General features: G+C 42.0%; 1 protein-coding gene across 1 annotated transcript in view; it reads left to right on the top strand.

Annotated features, from left to right (window-relative positions):
* Positions 1-3,024: 3,024 nt before the first annotated feature.
* The window catches only part of ZNF395 (zinc finger protein 395), a 74,232-nt gene continuing 61,329 nt past the window's right edge, over positions 3,025-15,927 (top strand). The window contains exon 1 of the mRNA XM_069075630.1: positions 3,025-3,139. The gene's annotated coding sequence lies outside the window, so the exon portion shown is untranslated. The remainder of the gene's footprint in view (positions 3,140-15,927) is intronic.

Here is a 15,927-nt window from a genome sequence, read left to right as displayed (position 1 = left end):
CCCAGTGAAACGCACTCCGCGCTCCGAGCTGCATCCAATCAGAGCTGCAGCAGTGAGTGTGTCATCCTGTTCTTCCCCAGTGATTTGCTTATTGAATAAAGGTACATTTTTTTGTTCACATTTACCTGTTTATTAAAATTGCTGTCAATGTTCATTAAAATAAGCCCTCCCCTGAAAATAAGCTCTCTGGTGTTTTTCTGTCCATAAAAAATAATAAGACAGTGTCTTATTATCGGGGAAACACGGGTACTTATGATGAGTAAGTATCATTTCCTTGGATAGAATGTTAACTTCTGGCTGACAGGAACAATTTACATCTGTCTTTGTCAACCCAGTCCCTACCTAGCACAGGGCCTGACCCTGTGATTCCATCTTTATGATTAGGTTTGTTGATTATTACCATATTAGGTACTTGTTTTGCACATTTCCAAATTGTTTTATATAATGGTTGTACCAATTCATGGCTCTACCACAACATCCCATTCATTGGTGTGCTTGTCATCCTGGACCCTCTCCAATAATATTTTCATCTTTGGTCATCTTTCTTAATTTGCATATTGGGCAAAACCTCAGTGTTGTTTTAATGGCCTTTCCTTTCATTATTAATGATTTGGAGTAATATTTCATGGCTGCTGATCATTTGCAATTATGAAAACCGTTTGTACATATCCATGGACCACTTATCTAGTGGGAAGATTAAATATCTTCTTTATGGCCTAGCTGTGGTCCCTCCTCCTCTGGCCAACCCAGTAGTGATTGAACTTCCTTTTCTCTGAATTGCTAAATAGCATTTAGTCTTTAACCACACGATTTAGCACTCAACTGTGCAGTCTTTTGGGTTGTACTTTAATTGTTACATACGTGTTAGTCTCCTCTCTTCAGCTAGACCCATGAATATTGAGAATGTGTCATACTCCTTCTGTATCCTCCTGGTACCTAGCACAGTGTAGATCCCTTCATACCAACTAAAAAAATACTTGGTGACTGACTTAAGGAAAATTTGAGAACAAGGATCCTAAAATTCAAATGATTCAATAAGATAAAAATAAACTAATATTTGAATGCTAAATAATAGAAATAAACTTCAGTTCTATTGGGGGAGGTTGACAGGAAGGAGGTGTATGCAGTTTGAAACTGTTATTTAGTAAGTGTAGACTAAAATTCCCTGATTCAGAATAGCAATTTCTCTAATTTAGTCTTAGAGAGTTTGTCTGGGGGCACAGTGGATATAGCTCTGGGCACAGAATCACAAAGACTCACTTTCCTGAGTTCAAATCTGGCATCAGACACTGACTAGCTGGGTGACCCTGGGCAAGTCACTTAACCCTGTGTGCCTTAGTTCCTCATTTGTAAAATGAACTGGAGAAGGAAATGGCAAACCATTCTAAGTATCTTTGCCAAGAAAACCCCAAATGGGGTCATGAAGAATCAGACATGACTGAAATGACTGAACAACTGAGAGGTTAAGTGATTTGTCCAAGGTCCCACATCTACTATGTTCCAGATGAAGTATTTGAACTAGTTATTCCTAATTGATGAAGCAGCTAGGTGACTCAGTGGATAGAGTACTGGGTCTGGGGAAGATGTGAGTTCAAATGTGACCTTACTAGCTGTGTAACCCTGGACAAGTCATTTAACCTCTGTTTGCCTTAATCCACTGGAGAAGGAAATTGCAAACCTCTCCAGCATCTTTGTCAAGAAAACCGTATGGACAATATTAGTGTGATATGGTCCGGGGACAGGACTGAAAAAATTCTTGACTCCAAGGCTACGTCCACTAAAACCTCTCAATTCTATATTTCGGTCAAGTAATGAAAAGATTTCTAAATTAACATGAAATTAATTATCTTAACAGGGTATCAGGGAATGTTTTAAGCATTTTTTTATTCAGGAAGGTATCTTAAGTTTGCACTGATTTCCTGGTGACAGGAAAAAACCCACACACAAGGGGGGGCTAACTAGTAATTTGCTGAATGACAAGAAATCCTCCTTAGGAGTTTAGGTTCTATCCATGTTTTTCCTTTTTCTTTTTGGCCTGGACCTGTGACTATCACTTGGGAAGCCCTGATATGGAAATTCACTCCCTATTAGGCCACTCATCTGTGGTTTAGTCTTCCATAGTTTCTTGGTGCAGTGAAAAAGGTTAAGCGATTTGCCCATAGAAAACACAGCGAGCATTTTACTTCAAAAAAAAAAAAAAAAAAAAAGGCAAGAAAAATATCAGGCAGAACACTCAACTAAATGGCTTACATATAAAGAATGTTCCGGAATTTTTGCCAACTGTTTATTAAGGGGTGGTGGTGGTAATTATTCTGTGAATTATAGTGAAAGACTTGTTTTTATTTAGGTATTCACCTGGGCACCCAGGGAACCCCAACTCTGGTCTGGTCTCTGCAAAACGTAGAATCGAACAGTTACTTCTGCTAGTGTCATCAGTTCTCCCTAGTCACAAACGTCCCCACCAACACCGGTTTCCCCCCCCCCCCGATGGTGGCAAAAGGAGCCAATACTGTGTTATGAAAGGGCTCCCTTTCCCCTCCCTTATCGGTTCTAGGAACAGTGAGGAGCCTCCCTGGAAAGTGCAAACGAGTCAATCCGGCCTCATTCTGCTAGGGAAAGAGGAGAGAAAAAAGAAAGGGGCTGGTTAGCCTTGCAGCCACCCCCGCCTCCCCAGATCACCCCTCCCCCCACAGCTGGCCACCAGCCCAGGTCCAGCCCGGTGGCCTGGGCCCCTCTCCCATCCGAGACCCAGAGTTTCTGGCTTTCGTCCTGGCCCTGAGCCTCAGCCCCATACTCGGGGAAGGAAACGCCTAAGCACAACCATTATTATTCTTTTCATTTCTTTTTTAAACACAAAACTAGACAACCAACTTTGCTCGGGTTTGTGATTCAGCCAAAAAACAACAACCACCCGACACTTTGCTTCAGTTAGGGGGTTTAGCAAATCAACACGCCCCCTTCCGAGTTTCGGCTCCCAATGCGGGCAGGTTCGGGCTTATGTTTCAGTAGGAGGGGAGGGAGGGGAGGGGGGCCGAAGCCCTGCGTGCAGCGCATGTGCAGGAAGAGCCGGGAGAGCCAGCACTTATTGAGCGCCCGCTGTGTACCCGGGAGCCCCAGCCCGGAGCTGGTCCGGGGGGAGGTGTGTACGGGCCGCGAACAGCGTGCGTGCGTGTCCGGAGGGAGGAGGCGTGGGTCTCGCTCGCGCGGGGCGGGGAAGAGGAGAAGGAGGAGGAGGGGTGGGGAGCGCGCAAAGGGAGGGGGGGGAGGGGTGGGCGGGGCGTGTGTCGGGGGTGGGGGGGGGGGGGGTGCCTGCCCACTGGTCCGCCGCCTGCTTATCTCTGCTTTGGTCCTCGACCCCCTCTTCCGCCTCCTCCCCAACTTTGCGCCCCCTTTTCCCCCTCCCCCGACGGCTAGCGTCCAAGGGCGCCTTTTGCCTTCGCTGCCCCCGGCCCCGGCGCAGCGCTCGCTCCTCCCGCCCGCTGCTTTCAATCTCCACCCACCCACCCTCCAGGAGCCTGGCTTCTGGATGCCTACCGCCGCCGGTCCCACCCTCTTCTCCCGCCCTTCCCCTCGGTCCCCTCTCCCTGTGCTCGGGGTCCTCTCCCCGCCCCCTGTGGCGCTTCACCCGGCCCCCCTCCCCGCGCTCCCCTCCAGTTGTGCACGGTTTCCTCCTTCCTCCCCGGCCCTTCGACTCTCGGGAGCATATTGGCCGGCGCGGTGGGGGCCTTGGGAGAAGGGAGTTTGTGCGCTGCAAACATGATTGGAACCACAGGATTCCTCTTCTCTCCCTTCTGGGGGGGACACTCCGAGTTTGAGGTTTTTAACTCCTTCACCTTGGGATTGGCTCTGAACGCGATGAAGTGTGGGTGGGAGGAGTGGGGAATGTGTGTGTGTCTTGCTGTTTTCCCTGCAGGAGTAGGCAGTTTGTAACAGCTAAACCCCACTCCCAAGTAGGCTGCGAGCTTTTGACCAAGCAGGCCGGGCACATTCCCATGAAACTAGACCACCGAGACACCGAAGCCGCAGTGCTGCTCCCCACTTTCTGGAAAAGAGCAAAAAGTCCATTCCTTCAGTCAGTCATCTATAGGTCCTGGATGGATTAGGCATTTATTAAAACACTCTGTGCAAAGAGACACTCCTGCGAGCATACTCTGGCCAGAGTTCTGGGTAGGGGAAATGGAAGGCCTGGTTCTTAATTGGCAAGGAATTTACAACTTAAGGTTTTGAACAAGCCGGCTCAGCTCCAATATTTATAAAGTGCCTACTATGTGTTAAGCCCTCTAGGAATAACAAAAAGGTATTAAAAACCTCAACCTTTAGCAGTGTACACTGAGGGAGAACACTGAAGGGGTTAGGGAATAGGCATTTATTAAGGGCCTACTATGTGCCAGGGACTGTGCTAAAGTCTTTATGAATGGTCTCATTTACAAGACACTCCAAAGACATTTGCATAAATAACTGTTAAGGAAATTTAAAAAAAGATCTGTGGGATGGGTTTTATCAAGAAAGATTTACAGGAGGTGGTGAGTTTTGAAAGGTACACAAACCAGGAGATCAAAATAATGGTTGGAGGAGATCTTGAACACATTTGCCTCTTTATCAGTAAGCATTTATTAAGCACCTACTCAATGCCCAGCCTGCATTAGGCTCTGAGGATACAATGACAGAAATTAAAGTCTTTGCTTTCAGGGCAATTACATTCTCACAACAGTCCTGGGAAATAGGCAGTATTATCATCCCCATTTTACATATGAGGAAGCTGAGGCAGACAGGTTAAGATTTGCCCAGGGTCACACAGGTAGAAAGTGCTGGAAGCTGGGTTTGCACTTATAACTTCCCAACTCTAGTCCTAGTTTCTGAGCTTTGGCTCATTTAAAGGTTTTTTTTTTGGGGGAGTTGTTTGTAGGACATTCCACTGAAGGCCTCTGATGCCTCATTGTGGCAGGGAGGTGACCCTGGGTTAAAGGCTTCACCAGGGGAGGAATTTAAGTTCCAGGTGGTACTACTAAGTGGTAAAGTACTGCCCACTGGCAGACTATTCTTGTCCCCTGAAGACCAGCCTTATTTGGGAAGGTTCAGTCCCAGTTGACAACAGGAGGATGTAATTTTTTAAAATCTGTAACAATTCATGAAGTATCTATGAGGGCAAAAAGGGGTTACCATCTGCCTTGATGGAGGCTTCCTGCACTGGAAAAAATCATTGATCCTTGTATTGCTTTTAGGACCAATTAAAGCAGCAAGATCTTGGGAGCAACCAAGGAGGAAGGAGGCTATTATAATATTCTGCATATAAGATAATAAAGTCTTGGGCCAGGGTGAAGATTGTAGAAATGGAAAATAAAGAGTGAATTTGAGACATTAATAGCAAGGGAAAATGGTGACAACATAGGGGGCAGGATAAAGGACAGAGATGAGTAGAAATTAGTTTCAAACTTGGGAGACCAGGAAGGTGGAGTTACTTTTGGTGGTAATGGGGAAATTAGGAAGATCTGTCTGTTTGGAGGCGGCATGATTGACTTTAATTTTAGAAGTTTCAGCTGTTTGGCAAAGCATCTATATGGAGAGAAATGTTTATTAGGTACTGGGAGATGTCAGCCTGGTGAGAGGACAGAACTGCAGATGTTGATTTTTTGAGTGGCATTTAAACCATATGAGTAGATGAGCCCTTGAAAGGAATGAGCTATATGGGATAGTCCAACCCAACTCAGACTCACCAGGGCCACATTCCAGCTTGCATGACTCCACTGCCCTTAGCTCTGGTCCCAGGCTAAGTGTCAGCTCCCAAAGGATACACCTGGCTGAGACATGGGGTGAGGTAAGAGTAGAAAGGTTAAGTTGGAAGGGAGAGGATCCTAGGGTCAGGAAGCTCAGCAGCTGCAGTAGGGTTTGGGATTTCCTGAGATTAAGTTTGGAAGTAGAGTGACTTTAGGTGATATTGGTGGGGTCCCTAGCAGACCAGTGAGAATGGTTCCATTCCACCCCATCTTGAAGGTAAAGGGGGAAATAGAATTTGGAGATTTGAGTACAGGAAGGAACTTGGCCAAAGGCAGAAGTTGGTAGGGAGATAAAGAAATTCTACTCCATGCAATTCTTTTTCCTTTTGGTCTTTAATCTTGCAGTATCCATTCTGCCAGTGAGAGAATGGTGTGAGTAGATGAAGTTATATTGGTATACGTGTGTATGTATATGTACAGTGTCTGTGTGTGTATACATACATAAAACATACATTTTATATGTATATACACACACTCATATGTTTGGAATCTATGGGATTAGTAAAGCAGGGACCTAATTCATCAAATTCACTAAACACCTGTAGTTAAGAAACTTTGAGTTTCTCTCTTTTATCCCCTTTTTAAGATTTGAGAATTCCCATATTGCACTTGGCACCCCAGCCAGATTGAAGGCATGGGAAGGAATCATGGGTTTAGGAAACACTGTGCACTCCAGGAATGGTGTCCTTCTTGTTACATGCTGTTTGCTTATGACCTGGGATTGGGGGGATCGGTGACTTAAACATGGAGGGGGACAGTACTTCCTGTGACCCAAGCTCTGCTAGCCTTTCACTAGGTTGATTTAGTATTGCTTAGTTTCTTCCTTCAGTCTCAACTTGCAACATCTGAGTTGAGGGTTTGGGGTGGGGGGGATGTGTTGTATGAAAAGATTGCAGAGTTGCAGGGTGAGCAACATGTTATTCTGTTATGGGGTTGGGTATGAAGCTGTGACTGCTAATCCTCCTGTCTCTGAGGGCAAGGGCAGTGAATTATCAGGTCTGAAGTGCTTCACACAGTCATATGTTACTCACTGTTATGAAAAACTATTACGTGGATGGCAAGAAATATAAGTCCTACTAGATTATTCGTTGTAAGGGATTTTCATTCCTGTTTGGGTGTCTTTTTTAAAGCTATTCTTACTAGGTGTTGTGAGAGATACAAAGGAAATACCATACAAGGGCCCTACCCTCCATGAGCTTTCGGTCTAGTTTGGGTCATGTTACACCCTGAGACTCCGTTTCCACATCAGTAGAATGAACAGAGTTGAGTGAATTGTTTCTAACCTAAGGATTCAGTGATTATACTGTAGAAATTAAGGGAGAGGGTGGGGAGGACATTTTTAGGCCTTATAGAGGAGGTAAGATTTGAATTGGTTCATGGAAGAGTGGGTTTAAAGTCAGGGTAGAGTGTGGCATGTGTTTGAATCAAGGAAGAAATAGGATTGAAACACTTGTTAATAGCTAGCATTTATGTAATGCTTTAAGGTTTGCAAAACACTTTACACAAATGCTAACAGATTTGATCCTTGAAGCAACCCTGGGAGATAGGTACTATTATTAACACACCCATTTTTCCAGAAGAGGAAGCTGAAGCCAACAGAGGTTAAGAGACCTACCCACAGTCACACAGTTAGTAAGTAAGTGCCTGAAGACAGTTTTGACCTTAGGTCTTCCTGACTCCAGGTCCATTGCCCTAACCACTGTGCCACTAGCTGCCTGGTTGGGGAATGATAGGAAACAAAACTGGAAATGTAGGTTGAAACTGCATCTAGAGGGTTTTGAATGCCAGGCTAAGCTTTATTTATTTTATCTAGTAGACAATGGGAGGACATTAGAAGTTCTATAGTTGTAAAATAATGTTTTGAAAACTGACCAGGAAGGGAGAGAGAGACAGAAAGACACAGAGAGAGATTTGTGTAGGATTGATTTGTAACCAGATCAGTGGAACACTAATTCTGAGCCATTGGCTGAGATTTTTGTAATGTTTTTTGGTTTGCAATTTTCCATTGAAGTGATAATTCGAAGGGGATTTGATCTGTACCTTGCATTTTAAGGGATATTTCTTGTGTGTTGAAGTTACCACCAGTCTTTCTTTCACATGCTAATATAAATGAATCTTATGCATCAACTCTGTGATGTCATTCATTTGCTTGTTGTGTCCAGATTGCTTTGTGGTAGATTCCCAGGAATTGGTTACAAGGTGTGAAATGCACCTTTCCCCTTCCAGCATGAAAGAGTGAAATCAGGAAGTATGATTATATGGCTATCTTTCTATACCCCTGAGAAACTGTTTCAGTTACAGGGTAGCCGAAGTCCCACAAGGCAGACATATACAATTACAAAAAGATTCAGAGTTTCTTCAGGATATCTGATTCAACCACAGGTTATTTCTAGTCTGAAAGACTTTCAGGAAACCAGACTAATTCTGGTTTGTAACCAGACTGGTTTAGTGTAGAAGTTGCCATGGCTGTCTAGGTAATCAAAGCTTTTGCCATTGCTCTGGAACTTGTATCATCTCCTAAGTACCATACCATTCAAGAAGATCTAACAGAGGCTGTTATTTATGCTGCCATTTGTAAGGCAGAAAAAACCAGAGTTTTAAAAATTGCATTTTTAAACATTTTCATTAGAATACCTTCTGTTAATTACTTTAGTTAAAAATACACTAACTGTTATAAAGATAGAATATAAAGATAGATCTCTAGGAACCAGCATGGGCTCATTGAACACAAATCTGTGCTACACTAACTTCATTTCTTCTTTTAAAATTTTTAAAGGGCTTCATTAAATTGATAGATTGGGAGAGGGACTTAGCGTTTTGATTTTAACAAGGTATTTGACAAAGTCATGTCTTTAATCATAAAGATGACTAAGTACATGTAGGCTGGCAGATAGTATCCTGAGGCCAGCATTAACCATGTATAGCTTTTTTTTTTTTTAACATATAGCTTTTTAAGTCTTTCTTTGGTTCTTTTAGTCAAAACAAACGAGTTAGTAGCTGCATGCTGACTCATCACATTAACAGGAACCTTAATTACTTTGAGCAATGGATTGCCAGTGTAGTAGGCAAGTAAAATCTTAGGCCTGGAGCTTTTATTCGTCCTACCACCATTAGGTTGTTGTACTTGAGCATCTTTTTAGTTGTTGACCCTGTTTGCACGTATTCCCTCTTCCCTCTCTCCCTTGGCTTCTTCTTACCTTCATTTCCTCTTGTTCATGTCTTATGGACGGAGGCTCAAGTTCTCCCTGCTTTTCAAGGTGACAGCTAACTAATCTGATAACCTCATGGAGAAAAATATTACCTCCCCAGAAACCTCGATTGAATTCCTAGACAGCATATGCATATTATAACTAGGGCCTTGTGGAGTCAATCAGTAATTGATTTGGCTTTATTATCATAATAACTTGTGTAAATTAAACAGAAAAATGAAAAAGAAGCATAAGTATAGATAAGATTGGTAAAAAAATTTCTCTGGAATTGATTGGAAAAAATATAAAACATAATATGGCTCTTCAAAACGACTTATTTTTGTAGAATATTATAACTCCAATAAGTTACTAGTATCTTTATTAGGGGAATTCAAAGCTTGTTCAGTTCGATAAATTATACTCAGAGAATGTTGATTAACACCTCTGTGTCAGGAAAGAATAGTGTGTCTCTAGTAGAATGACAGGACTCTGTCTTTAGACCATTCTTGTTTGACAGTTTCATCACTAACTCCCCCCCCAAAAAATTCTGCTTACTAGAGTGGCAGTAGACAGAAGGTTGAAAGGGCTAGCTAATGACATATTAGAGATAAGTGATATGATAGATGACTGAATCAAGATGCAAAATGATTCCTGCAGAATGGAATGCTGGGTTGAAACCAAGAAGATGGAATTGAGCAGATCTAAATAGAATATATCTAATTCATGTGGCACAGATCTGGGAGGTATGCTTATGTGTACATCACAGGAAATCATAGTCATGCAGCATTCTTATTTTGGTCATACTACACCTGGTTTATTGTGTTGAATTCTGGGACACATATTTTAAGAGGGAAATGAAGAGTCCAGAGGAGAAGAAAAGCCTGACACATGAGAAAAAGTTGGAAGAACTGGGAATGTTTAGAAAAAAAGGAGTTGGTAATTAACTTCAAGTATTTGGCAGATTGTCTTGAAAAAGAAAACTCAGAAATGTAGGCTGTCAGAGCTGGAAGAGTTCCAGAGGATGAGATTAGGACCAATGGGGGGGGGGGGGTGTTGATACAAAGTAAACTTCCTCCCAATATAAGGGAAAAAAAACACTTAAAGTAGATCATCAGAGAGATGATTAACTAGAAAAGTAGGTGAAATGATTGTGTAGTAAGAGACAAAGATGACTGATGGACGCCTTGCCTGTCCTGTCGCTGTACATGTAATGTCAAGATTTCTAGAAGAAGGCCTTTAGCATATTGGATGCCCTGTGGAGGGCATGGACCCACATTACACAGAATGAGGGAGTACCTGTACCAATTAGATTATAGACCTATCAGTATACAGAAATACAAAGAACTTTGTAATTACTAGGACTGTTAAAAAAAAAAAAGTAGAAAAAGAGCCTACTCTATGAGAAAGTTCTCCATGACTTGAGGCTGGGTTATCACCTGTCAGAAATGTTGAAGGGAATCCTCCTTCATTGAGTAGCAATTAGTCTAGACCTAAAACTAAACTCTCTTTGAATTCTTGAGGTTCTCAAAATGTAAGATATGATCATGTTGATTGGTATCACTAATGAGACGTTATAGACTCTAATTATATGGTGTTTATGACAATGTATTTATGTGACCTTTTAGGAAAAGGTTTCAAAACTAGATAAGCCATGAACTGACTATTCAGTGAAAATATTTATTAAATGTCTGCTGTGTGCAGGGCATTCTACTGTGTGCTGGAGATATAAAAGCAGAAATGAAATTGCCTCTGCCTTTAAGGAGCTTACCATAATAGTAAGAAAAATTAAGTGGTAACATAGATAGAATGCCACCTTTGGTGTTAAGTATCTAGGTGTGATTTTGGGCAAGTTGCTTAACCAATCAAAGCCTTGGTTTTCTCATTTGTAGATTGGTAATAGATGGCTTAATGGATAGAGGAATGGGGCTGGAGTCAGGAAAATCTGACTTTAAATCCAACCTGACACTTAAGAGGTGTGTGACCCTGGGCAAGTAACTTAACTTCTGTTTGCTCTACCCTAATCCACTGGAGAAGGAAACAGCAAACCACTCCAGGATCTTTGCCAAGAAAACTCCCAAAGACAGCATTGGCATGCTGTGAAGTTGGTCACGACTGAATGAGTGAACAACAACAGCAACAATCATACTTGCCATACTTCTTTGGGCTGTTTTGAAGAAAATACTTGGCAAATCTTAAAGCACCAGTTAATTGTGAGAGAATAATGATTGATTAGGCAGGTAGGTGGCACAGTTTGTAGAGCACCAGGTTTGGATTCAGGAAGATCTGAGTTGAAATTCAGCATCTGACAATTACTAGCTGTGTGATCCTGGGCAAGTCACTTAACCTGTTTGCCTCAGTTTCCTCATCTCTGAAATGAGCTGGAGAAGGAAATGGCAAACCCCTCCAATATCTTTGCCAGGAAAACCCCAAATGGGATCACAAAGAGTTGGACACGGCTGAAATGACTGAGTATTGATGATTGATTGATTGTCCATCCTTTTGTGGAAGAACTTCAGTAATGGAGAGCCCATAACCTCTTTGGAAAACCTGTTTCACTTTGGACAACTCTTATTTTTGGGAAGTTTCTTACATTTTGGGAAGGACTTGATGAGTTTGAGAGCGTCCAAAGGAAGGCTGCAAAAATGGTGAAGGACCTTGAGTTCTTGCCAGGTGAAGATTAATTGAAAGAACTAAAAATGTCTTCTAACCTGGAGAAGTGGAGACCTAGGAAAGTGTGATTGATAACCATAGTCAAATATTAGGAGGGCTGTTATTGGAAGGGATATATTAGAACTACTCTGGTTGACTCAGATCTAAACCTAGGATCATAGATTTGGAACTGGAAGGAATCTTAGAGCCCATTTAATTCAATCCCCTCATTTTATACATGAGGGAACTGAACCTCAGAAAGGTTCTGTTGACTTGTTCTGCATCATAGAGCAATGATAAAGGTGTCAGAGGTGGTATCTGGCATCAAGTCCTTCATTTTATGCATTCTGCACCCTGCCTCCAGATGTGAGCTAAACCAGGGCAGAGTACAACAGTACTACTATCTCTCTCCATGTATACCTCTATTAGCCATGTATACCTCTGTTAATGGAGCCTAGATCCGAGTTATCTTGTTTGGCTGCTGTATCACACAACAAACGCAAGAGTACTTGCTCATTAAACTTGGAAGCGCCATGTAAATGTCAGTTCCTTATTGAGAAGCATCAGAATACATTGGAATGACTGCTATTGGTCTTAGAGTTGGGGAAGATTGGATTTGAGTCCTGCCTCCTTCTGAAAGTGTATGGCTGAGAACTTACTAGACTAGAATACTGTAGGGCAATTTCCTCTTTCCTCCTGGCTGGCCTCTTTGTTTCTCTGATTATAGCCTAAGGTTACATTAGCTTTTTTGGCTGCTGTATATGCCACTGTTCACTCATATTGAACTTGTCATCCACCAAAAACTTTCAGATCTTATCCAGCAAACTGCTCTTGAGCCAGGCCTCTCCTTGTATTGGGGAAGTTGACTTTTTGAAATCAAGGGGGAGACTTCATGTTGATCCTTGGTAGATTTCATTCTAGTAAATCTAGCCCAATATTCCAGGTTGTCAGTATGTTTTTGGATCTGTATGCTATTGTCCAGTATGTTAGCTATCTCTCCTCTCTCTGTTAAAGTGAAATGTCGTAAATATGCCTTATATCTTTATTCAAATTTTTTATTAAATAGCAACAGAGAAACAGTTATGGATCCCTGCAGCACTCCACTAGCGCCCCTCAGCACTCCCCTACCCCCATTCAAAGTGTCATTTAATTTTTAGGATCTGGCCATTGTACGGTTTCCAAACCTACATAATTAGCTAGATCACCAGCTAGGTGGAGCAATTGGATAGAGCACTGGGCTGGAATCAGGAAGACTCATCTTCATGAGTTCAAATCTGGCCCTAGATTCTTAGCTGTCTGACACTGGACGAGTCACTTAAACCTGTTTGCCTCAGTTTCCTTATCTTTAAAATGATCTGGAGAAGGAAGTGGGAAACCACCCCAATATCTTTGCCAAGAAAATACCAAACGGGGTTATGAAGGATTAGACATGACAGAAAAACAGCTGAACAGCTAGCCCACTATTTTCTATGTTGTTCACAAGGATATCATGAGATCTTTGTCATTTTTTGCTGTATTCTAGGTAAACTTTATCCAGGAGAGGCATCTGGGTGACTCAGTGGAGTCACCTAGACCTGGAGAGTGAAAGATGGGAGTTGAAGTTCGACTTTAGACACTTAACTTAGCTCTGTGATTCTGGCCAAGCCACTTAGATTTGCCTCAACTATGGAATGGGGACAATAATAGCACCTACCTCACAGGGTTGTTGTGAGCATCACATGAGATGTTTGTAAAAGTGCTTGGTACAGTGACAGGGGTGAGGAACTTGCAGCCTCAAGGCCACATGTGGCCCTCTAGTCCCTCAAGTTCGGCCCTTTAAACTTAACAGAATAAATCTCCTTAATAAAAGGATTTGTTCTGTAAAACTTGGATTCAGTCAAAGGTCTGTACTTGAGGATCTAGAGGGCCACTTGTGGCCTTGAGGCTGCAGGTTCCCCATCCCTCACTCTAGCACTCTAGTAGGCATTGTAGAAACCTTATTTCCACTCCCAGCCCTCCATAGTGAAGTTATCTGACTGGGAATCATGAAGACCTGGGTTCTGAACTTGAGTCTGATGCTTACTGGATGTGTGACCATGGTTTTACACATTTAACTTCTCTGAACTTCAGTTTCCTTGTCTATAAGAAGAGACTAAGATCAGAGGTATGTACTTCAGCAGGGTTGCTGGGAAGGTCAGGTGAGATGTTTGTCTACATCAAAAAGGAAACAAGGTTAGGCTGGCATGACCTGTTTTTGATGAAGGCGTTTTGTTTCTTTATGATTGCAGTTTCCATTTCTAGATGTTTACTAACCATCCCTTTAATAATTACATTCATGGATTTTGCTAGGAATTAAATTCAGATTCATTGGCCTTTGGTGTGTAGAATCCACTTTCTAACTTAAAAAATAAAAAGCAACCAAAAACGAACAAAACATGACATTTGGCCAGCAGCACCATTCATGTTTTCTTCATTATTCCAAAGGTCACTGACAGTGTCTCAGCGATTGCATATGCTGAGTTTTTGTTTTTAAAGTATCTTGAGTTGTAGTTTGTCCTACCTGGTGATTGAACTTAATAGTTAGTGGCTAAATGCTTTCATATCACTTCACTTATCTTGGGTTTCAGTTCCCTGTTAACCATTCCCTCCCTACCCCCTCCCCCCCAGTTGTTCCCAGTCTATTGGGAGCCAGAACACATCAGTTACAGAATGGGAATGGATAGCCTAGGCTGTATATGCTGTTTTATTGCATTAATAGCTTAAAGCTGCAGCAAGACTTTTGGGACACCATGTACATGTTTTTAATCTCTGAGGTGACATCTTGATTTTGTGCCTCCATACCTTTTGTACAGGTGGTCTCCAGTGTCAGATGTGCACTCCTTCCTCATATCTGTCGAATAGGATCTCTAGATGATTTTGAAGCACAGATCACAGATGCCACCTCATTGAATCTATAGGCATTTATTAATTGCTTATTACATGCCAGGCATTGTGCTCTGGATAGAAATACAAAAGTGAGCGTTCCTGCCCTCAAGGAACTTACATTTTGTCTGGGAGTAGGGGTGGTCAGGACATTTGCAACATGTTCCCAAATATAAACAAATAGAGATTTTATACAAAATGATTTGGAGGAGGAAAGCCAATAAATGGGTGAATCAGGAAAGGCCTGTTGAGGAACACGATTCCAATAGGGTACATCCTGTGCTGATGCATAATGGGTTAGACTATTTTGCCTGGAATGTAGAGCATGTGGGCAGGAGTCATGCATAATCAGTTGGCAAAGACAGACTAGACTCAGATTGTGAAGAGCTTTGAATGCCACACCAGAGAATTTGAGTTTTATCCCAGAGGTAACAAGGAACCACTGGAAGTTTTTGCTCAAGAGAGTGAAATGGGTAGGAGCCTGTCGCAATCATCAGAGTGGGAAGTGATGTGGAATTTAAGAATTGCTTGTGGAGTGAGTGGAAGGAAATAGTCAGACTTTTGGCCATGTTTGTGGAGGAGGTGGCCTTGACAAGATTTGGCAAGTGATAGATGGAGATTTCCCCCCACATTTATTAGTAGTCTTTTTTGAAATTACTTTGTATTGTTTTCTATATACTTTGTTTTCACTTTTAATTATGATGTATCTTCTCTTTTCCCCAGAATATAAACTCTTTGAGGGAAGGAACAGTTTACATTTTTTTGTATCCTCCTGCATATAACAATGTCTTACGTATAGTTGTGCTTAGAAAATTGTTCATTGAATTTAGTTTGTCAGTTCTTTTCCCTAAAAATAAATGAATTGTGAATTAGCGTTTTGGGGGGAAAGGAGGTTATTGTCGATAGTCTTGGCAAATTCTGGATCTTACTTTTGGTTGAGACCAGCAGTTCTCCAACCTTTTGGTCTCAGGACCCTTTTTTTTTTTACTTTTAAAAATTATTGGACCTACCCCCAGAAGGTGGACTGTATATGTTGACATTTACCATAATTCAAATGAAAACATCTTATTGTTATAAAAATTGTTTTGATCCCACAAATCCCCTGAAAAGGGTCTTGGGCACTGAGAACTGCTATCCTAGAGCCCTTTTGAATATACAAGATAGGCTTAGTTTCATTGCTAGAGATATTATTTCTATTAATTGCTCTGTGTGTATATGACTGAATGAGATACACTATACTAGTTTAGGAATGTTTTCTTTGCACATTTGGGCTACACAGAGTTGAACCCTCACCTTCTAAAAGCACAAGGTTTTAGTAAAATAAATGAATTAAGGGGTGGCCAGGTGGCTTAGCAAGTAAGAGCACCGGCTCCAGTGTCAGGATGACCTGGATCAAATCCGGGCTCAGATACTCA

This window comes from Petaurus breviceps, unplaced genomic scaffold (genome assembly GCF_028583685.1).
Source record: "Petaurus breviceps papuanus isolate PSGF00001 unplaced genomic scaffold, PetGlider_PUasm1.0 90919, whole genome shotgun sequence".
NCBI lineage: Eukaryota > Metazoa > Chordata > Mammalia > Diprotodontia > Petauridae > Petaurus > Petaurus breviceps.
This window is presented reverse-complemented; position numbering and strand designations above follow the sequence as displayed.